This window comes from Phragmites australis, chromosome 14 (genome assembly GCF_958298935.1).
Source record: "Phragmites australis chromosome 14, lpPhrAust1.1, whole genome shotgun sequence".
Classification (NCBI taxonomy): domain Eukaryota; kingdom Viridiplantae; phylum Streptophyta; class Magnoliopsida; order Poales; family Poaceae; genus Phragmites; species Phragmites australis.
In genome coordinates, this window is record NC_084934.1 from 9778983 (window position 1) to 9787719 (window position 8737).

An 8737-nucleotide genomic window follows, 5' to 3' on the forward strand; every position below is an offset into this window, starting at 1 on the left:
GGGAGCCCGATCGATCCTCCAGATCACCAGGTCCATGTGCTCATGACAGCTATGGTATAAGCCAGCACAAGACAGCGACCCCTGCCTCATGTACTGGTGCCATCGCCATCAGAGCGCCCCAGTCCCCTTTCTTCCCCACGCAAACGTTGCTGGGAGCTTCAGCTTCTCTGTTCCTGCCATCCATGGAGGCGTCCCAGGGTGTGCATGTTCTACCCTCTGCCATGCATAGATCTGTGGTGAACCGGTGACCTAGATCTGTGGTTTTGATGATTTTGATTGCCAACTTGTGCTTGATCCTGTTTGTTGGGGATTAGGAGTTAGAACAAACTTGCCAGGCGATTAGGATTTGAACTCTGTTCTTTTGAGTTAGACCAGACGGATCAACTGAATCTTAATAGATCTTGGAACTGAGAGTGAAGGCCACAGTAGTATTAGTTTTTCAAGACTAGCACTACTTGCGATTTACTCCCTGTTTGCACACTTTTCTGTACTCAAGGACTGTTACAAGACTTTCTGACTTGAGATTTGGCTTATCAACAGCTGGGCAAGACAAGTACTACAGATTCATGAAAAAGGTCATCGAAGAAGCTTACCGGGCAGTGGAGTCCGGCGACGGAGGCCCGTTCGGAGCAGTCATCGTCCGTGATGATGAAGAGGTAGTCAGCTGCCATAACATGGTTCGGAACAACGGTGATCCATCGGCACATGCTGAAATGACCGCAATCAGAGAGGTAAAGCTTCTGGTGCTATTGCTAACTAGTAATTAACACGGTCATTAGATTGTTACTGCTACACATGCCCAAGTAAACAGTCTAAATGCTCAAAGAAAGAGTGTTAAGCATCTATATAAAAATTATAATTTTCAATATAAATAAATACTATATATGCTTAAATATAATTAACTATGTTATTAGAACTAACATAAGCAGCCGTGCTTAAATAAGTACCTTGTGCTCCATCTAAGCACATATACCAACGCAGTTGAGAATTTTTTTTTCCCATAAACATTTTCTCTAAGCACCAAACTGCACATGCTCTTAGTGGTATCTCTTCCAAGCTTTGCAAGGATGGTAAAAGGACTCCTCTGGTAGACATTCTATGTACATACTCCATGCATCAGTGGATAAACCAGGCTCCACATTATCCAATTTGTGGATTGGTGTGCTCTGTGCAATTTTGTGCCTGCATTCTAGTTTCTTGCAACCTCCGCTAGCTTCTTCCATGGTTGGCCTCTGTCTCACATGATCATAATCTGTTCACATTTCAGGCTTGCAAAAGACTCGGGAAAATCGACCTCAGACTGAGATATATGCATCCTGTGAGCCATGCCCGATGTGTTTCGGCACAATTCATTATTCCAAGATCAAGGTTCACACACCGCTGCCCCAAAGCTTAACCTGAAAGAAATTTTTTTGTTTTCTTTTTGGCGAGGAGCTAAAAGAAGTATCTTCTCGCAAAAAAAGAGAGCTGAAGATGATTGTTTTTTGAACCAAAGATGGTGTTTTTTTAAACAAAAGATGATTCATCCAAGATCAAGGTTGTTCTATGATGCAGAAGGTGGTGTATGGAGCGAAGGCGGAGGTTGCGTTGCCGCTGGGTTTGATGCCTCCATCCCGGACGCTTTCGTAGAGTACTATCAGAAATCTGGTATGGAGATCATGAAGGCCGAGGACGATGCAGCCCTGATCGCTGAGCAGGTCTTTGAGAAGACACAGGCTGCCTGGTTTGTGAAAGCCGAAGGAACATTGCAATGTCCACGTTTCTGTTGTTTTTGGAACTAGCAGAGCAAATGTATGCTCATCCTGACGAAGTTGGAACTAGCTGAGCAGGTCTTAGTGAAGACACAGTGCTCCCAAGTTATTTTGGACCCTCAATCTTATTTGGTCCAGAGGCTGGGATTGAGCATGTTGACCTATTACCGCAAGCGAGGTAATAGGTACCATTCGCTATTACATGCATGTTAGCCTCTTATTTTGGAAAGTTACTATAAAAGGAGATCAAATATTTGGAATGAACTCATCGTTAATGTAGAAATATACTGGTATTAATGTCTACTTATTTAGGCAATTCTTGGGGAGAAAATTAAAGCCACGGCGTGCTGGTTGAAAAAAGTGACATGTCACTAAGTAAATGTAGCATTGGCATACATGATACGCTACATATATATGCATTCAGCGTGGTCACTCTTTGTTTCTATGCTAAAAAGGTGTCTTATATTTTTTCTTATCTATTTGCGTCACTACAACATCCCAAACTTTATACATGTGAGCAACCAAATCAAATATCATCCAAATACGATGAACAAAGTTTTAAATTAATAATTTGTGCAATATTCCCCAGAACCATTTGCGGACCTCCTTTTTCTACGGAAGCATGCAGATCTTGATTAGACAAAATTGATTACCCTCTTGATTACCTTCGTTTCATGCATGCAACAACATGCAACCGGGAGAAGCCGGTTATCAAGGGTAAGGATTTGAGGAGACTTAGAGCATCTCCAAGAGACTCTCTAAAACCCATTCCCTATATCTTCATATAGGGAGTCTTCCCAATAAATTTCACTCCCTATATTGCTACCCTCTCCAGCAGACTCTCTATACTCCAATCCCTATATTCCAACAGCTCCCTTTCCTATCTCACCGACAGGTGGACCCCGACCGTCAGCTCCATCTCTCACGAACTGTTCATTTACGCTTCCATCTGATTCGCCGGTCCGTCTGGGATTGCATCGAATCTTCGGCTGCACCACCGCTCACCGTTCACACAGCAGCTCACCTTCACAAACATGAACGTGTTGAGCAGCCACGGCAGCGCGCAGGTGATCAACCAGATGACCGACACGAGCACCAACACCGATGGCGGGGCGCGTACGCTCAGGAGGACGATGAGGTGGGGGTGGGCCTAGGGGCGGGAGAGTGTTTTGGGAACCAGATGCGTTCCTCAAAAATGGAGAGCGAGAGAGGTGTTTTTGGGATTCCCTAAAGATAGGGAGTGAGATAGAGATACTGTTGGAGATGAATTTTGGATCAAAATCCCTATATTTAGCTATAGGGAACCATTTAAAGAGTCTCTTGGAGATGCTCTACCTCCCTAGGGTTAATAGGAGTACCTTAAAAGAGTTCTTAAGATATCTTAAGGAAGGGGTACCTTAAGGAAGGATTTGAGGAGACTTACCTCCCTACGGTTAATAGGAGTACCTTAAAAGAGTCCTAAAATATCTTAAGGAAGGTTTCATTTGACACCTTTTATTTTATAATACATATATGTACAGAACACAGAATATAAAATGATCGTTGCTATACCTAAAGATGTCCAAATAGGTTGTGCCTGCTAGGCCAGTCCGAAGCACGATATTGTAGCCACGACCCAAGTACGGCCTGGCCCTGGGTCATGCCTGGGCAAAGCGCGTGGCACGACAGGCCGGCACGACCCAGCCCAGATGTTTCGGGTAGGCATGGGCACGACCCAGCCCAAGCAGGCACGGACACGGCATGACCCGGACGCATGGAGGTCTAAGATGCATGGTCGGCTCGGCACGATGGCCAGGCGCACCTGCTCGGCACGCTGGCCCGGCGCACCTGCTCGGCACGCGGCGGCCTAGGCGACACAGTCGGCCTGGCACGGCACGGCCTGATCGACATGCTCGGGCGGGCAGGGCACGACCCAGTGGGCATGCAGCAGCACGGCACGGCCCAATGGGCACACCTAGGTGGGCTATAGTCGTTGCGCGTGGGCCTGGCACGCGGGGGCACGTGGGGGCACATGGGTTTAAGGGGTTAAACAGGCCGGGAACGACCTGTTTAACCCGTTAATCTAGTATTTTTGAATTTTGTAGCCGTTTTGTGATCGTTTGAGCTCCAAAATATTCAAAAAAAATTGTAAAAATCACCATTTTTCACCTATAAATAGAGGATCACTCTGCCCTTCTATTCCACACTAGCAACACCATTTGCTCTCTTGACTCTTGTTTCCTCATCTCATTCTTGTCTCAAAGTTCTTAAGAATTAGCGATAATTTAGCAAAATTAGTATGAATTGTTGTAAAAAATCTGAGCAATTCCAAAACCGTCATCCCAATGTCTTGAATTTGAAGAAATCTTGTAGATTTTTTTTGCATCGTTGTTCATTCTTGTTTTATTATTTGATTATTTCTAATTCTAAATATTTGCATTTTTTTTAGTGTCATTCGACATTGATCATGGATGCCGGTGATTATGATCATAATACATCCATCGATCATGATTGTTTTCTCCAAGGACTTATAGTGGATTACGACCCCTTTAATACCAGTGCTATAGGTGATGATGAACCCGATGGTGAACCTTCGGTTGGTTCACATGTAGGTGATGTAGCAGCACCTCTATCGTCAGGCTCTACAAGTGTACACGTATCAGCAAGCACCGGCTTTAAAAGATCAAGAGCCAATACTTTCGAAGTTTGGCAAGACTTCGAAAAGGTTCTACAGAGAGAAAGATGGGGGTAAGTGCCATGTATGCTAGGTGTTATATTTGCAAATATGAATTATCTACAAAGCCCTCAGGTCGAATAGGAGATTTGAAGAGGCACGTCACAACTTGCAAGCGAAAGAGTGGAGCAGCTATGAAGCATACGATGCTACAGTACAACCCCGACACCTCTGTTTGTTATTGGGAGTATGATTCTGCCAATGCTCGAAAAGAGTTATTCCAATCTTCTAAGAGTTATGCCAGTATTCATGGAAACGCATTGGTATGTTACCGAAAGGATACTAGAGTTTTTGAATTTTTTATGATTCAACTATGAGTTTATCAGAAGTTCATTATCCAATATTTTGTTTAGTAGATACTATTGTTGAAATTGCTACTCATTTAAACATATGTGAAAATGACAATTTTCTAAGAGATTGTGTAGTTCCTATAAAATCTAAAATTTTAAAATATTGGAAAGAAATTCCTTTGTTGTATGCACTTGCCTTTATTTTAGATTATAGAGCTAAAATCGTAGGTTTTTGTAGAGTTCTCATAATTCTAAGTGATGCTCTTGACCATGATTATTCTACTTATTATATTTTTATTCATTCTAAGTTATTAGATATTTTATAGTAAATATGAAACAAAGTATGCCAGAGTTCGCCTGCAATGACCTCTACTAGCACCTACAACAAGTAAGAAGATGACAACGTGGGAAAAAAAATATTTGGTGGAGGTTCTTTAACAAGAAGTTTAGACTCTTTGTCACGACATCTACGACCACAAGCGTTGGAATTCCAACATCCGGAGGGCAGCTAACTACCTTCATCGACAGCGACGTTATCAGCCATGAACACAAAAATTTCAACATACTGCAATGGTGGTATAAGCAGAAGACGAATTATCCATTGTTTTTACTGTTAGCACGAGATTTGTTAATGGTTCCCGTATCTACAGTTTCTTCTGAGGCTACCTTCAGTCTTACTGGAAGAATAATCGAAGGGAGAAGAATAAATCTCACAAGTAAGATGGTGGCAATACTCACTATAGTAAAAAACTGGGAACAAGCTGAAGCATGAATACAACACACTGCAAAGAACACTGAGCTTCAGGCTTCATTCAAAAATTTGTATCTAGATGTTGATGAGAACGTGTAATTTTCAATTTTCTGAGCTAGGTTGTACTCTTTTTTTCTTTGCTAGAAAGGTTTTTAAAGAGGCAACCTATCAATAAAGCTCATTTTTAGAATTAATTATATCTCTATTATTTCTGAATTTTTTAGACATTTCTTTATTTTTTTCGAAAGCGACCCGGGACCCGCACCCACCTCTCATCTTGGCCTATAAATAGCAACTATCTGTCCAGGCCAAACTCCCACTGATCCAAACTCCAAATCCACTTACCCACTTCAACAAATCAATTCTATATTTCTAATTTTTCATTCATGGATCAAGACACCGAAAACTCGCGTGCATGGTCATGGGTGTGGCAACATTTTGAAAAAGTCTTCAGAGAGATTAGCGGAGAACATGTAAGATTTGCTAAGTGTAATATATGCAACAATGAATTATTTGCCAGATCTACAAATAGAACGAGATACTTGAGGAAGTATATTAAATATTGCAAGCAAAATTATAGGATTTCTAACGAAACCATGTAATTTTCGAAGTATAGTTATATGTTGTACTCTTTTTTCTTAGTTAAAAGATTTTTAACGAGACAACCAATCAATAAAGTTTATTATTTATTTTCAATTTTTTGATTTTTTAGAATTTTATAACTATTATTTTTTATTTTTTTTTCTATTTTCGAAGTGCTGTCGGGCATGCGTGCCGAGCCGCGGCGACAGGCCGGCCATGCCTTCACCGTGCCCACCAGCCAGTCGGTGTGCAGCCATGCCGACGGGCTGCCCTTGCACCTGCCTCCACCAGGCTGCTCGTGCCTCCAGGCCAGCCGGGCCAGCCGTGCCGCTACTCAGCCCGGGCACGATGGATGACAGGCCGTACCGTGAACTAAGGAGACGGCATGTGGACCGACACGATACGGTCTGTAACAGTAACTAGGCCAATCGAGCAAGGTCGTAGCTGGGGCAGGTCTAGACGGGTCTGTACCGAACTGGTCCCAAACACCCATTTAGCCATCTGTAGCTATGCCTACGACAAGATCATCCGACCGGAGTACACCTAAGCACAGCCGTGTGGCTACAGTACCCAGCAGGTCGGACGTGAAGCATTTTTTATATAAAATACATGATGCATGATTTCCACCCCTTCATTATTTGTTATTATCTGCACTCAGAGATAGTACTTCAGATAGAACTTTCGAGGAAAAGAATCAAAAGTGCATACATTGACTCTTTGCAGCCTATCAAGACTGCAACTGAACATTTCTACAAGACGACATTCATGTGTACGTCGGTTCAAAACCAACGTTAGCAAAGTCGTTAGCAAATATCCAGCATATCAAGACTGCAACTAATCATTTCTACAAGCACCTACACTCGTCCCTACCAGAAACTTAGACACAAGTTAGGACACCAACCTAAACATGTGCAGATCTGAACTGACGGGTTATACAGCCAAATTTCTGCTGTTCTATCGAAACTGACAGCTCAGAGTGTCCTAGTAGAAAACAAATTGAATGAAAAGTGGTGTCGTTCATAAGTTCAGAGAAAATTTTCTACGTGATTATTCCTCAGAAAAAAAAACAGTGAGGCTATGCTGCAAGCAAAAGTGTAAATAAATGATCAAATAGTACGGGTAAATAAAAAGACAGATAAATTACAGGAGATGACAGGAACTCACAGCGGAACAGATGCATGGCATGGGTGTGATTCGGCATGAACTCCTTGATGATCAAGCGCTCAGTTCTGTCGTAGCTGTAATGTTGTATCCGATCAGGATCGCCAACGCCTAGCGCTGCATTGCAGCCTTCCACCCCTCTCACCTCCCAGATGAAGATCAGAGAGAAATCGAAATAAGCTCCAATGCCATCAGTTATACATACAGAATACTTCATTATATGAAAAAAGACTAAGAGTGACAGGTTATAACAGACATAAGTGTGTCTGTTATCCCAGACGCGTCACTGATGACGGTGATGGGTGGTAACCGTGACCTATTACCTATGAGCAAGACATAAGTGACGGGTAATATATTCACCTGTTACTTATGTCTTTCACCCATGTGCTAAAGTCATAAGTGATGGTGATTTGCTTGTAAAAACATTCATAAGTACAACTATTTTTACTTATATAAAAATATTCATTCTTCATTAACAATTATTTAAATTAGGTGATTAAGCATACGATTAAAAATTCTATACAATTACACAACATCTTTAGCATGAAGCGGTAGATCGGGCAAACTTAGTATCAAATCTAACGTAAATACAACTCACTTGTACTAAGATTTTAGATAAAGATGCAAAATAGTCGATTACAACTCAAAGTATAAAAAATTAAGATTAAATAGGAGTTAGAGGAGGAGAAAAGGAGGAGATACAAACATTCAAAGACCTAGCAGTATTTCAAACTTTAAGTCAACAAGATATTGGTGAAACCGAACAAAATCGCTAGATCGACTGTGTGTGCAGTATTGTTGAATCTATTCTGCACGCACAGTAGCTAGCTAGCTCTTATACTAGAGCTAAGTCATCGGTAACGGGTCGAAATATAACCCGTCGCCTATACTAGTTATAGGTGACGGATCATAACATGACTCGTTACCTATGACTAGTGCAGAGAAACCTGTCACCTATGACGGGTGCAGGGAGATCCGTCACTTATACATAAGTGATGAGTTTCTCTGCACCAGTTATAAGTGACGAAAAGTAGCATAGATTAAGACAAATTTTATTTTTTGGGAGAACAGGAGCATCGCTCAGCTCAATACAGCCAAAAAAAAAAAATTCTGACTACAATACTAAACACCAACCTTTTTTTCTTTCCTTCATTTTTTGTGCTTGGAACCATAAAACTAACACATTAGGAACCCATCAAAGGGATCAAATAAACAAATAGATGATAAAGGAACGCATATGCCCCCCTCCAAAAAGAAAGGGCACACATATGCCGTGATCATGAGCTATACTATTTGGCGCACTGCACATACAACCTGTGGGCTATGAGGCTCTCTGGCCAAAGATGGCGGCACCCCCCTCCTAGACACGGTCGTCGAACATATCATGAGAGCATGCCAAGGAGACAACTGTGGCGCACGAGAAAAAGAACAATTGTAGGACCTTCACAGATCTTCCAATATCAATTTCCAGCATTTACTAACAGTGTAT

The 8737-nt window shown here is 42.0% G+C and overlaps 1 pseudogene; it reads left to right on the top strand.

Annotated features, from left to right (window-relative positions):
- On the top strand, positions 1-1874 carry LOC133890064 (guanosine deaminase-like; annotated as a pseudogene).
- The last annotated feature ends 6863 nt before the right edge of the window (positions 1875-8737 follow it).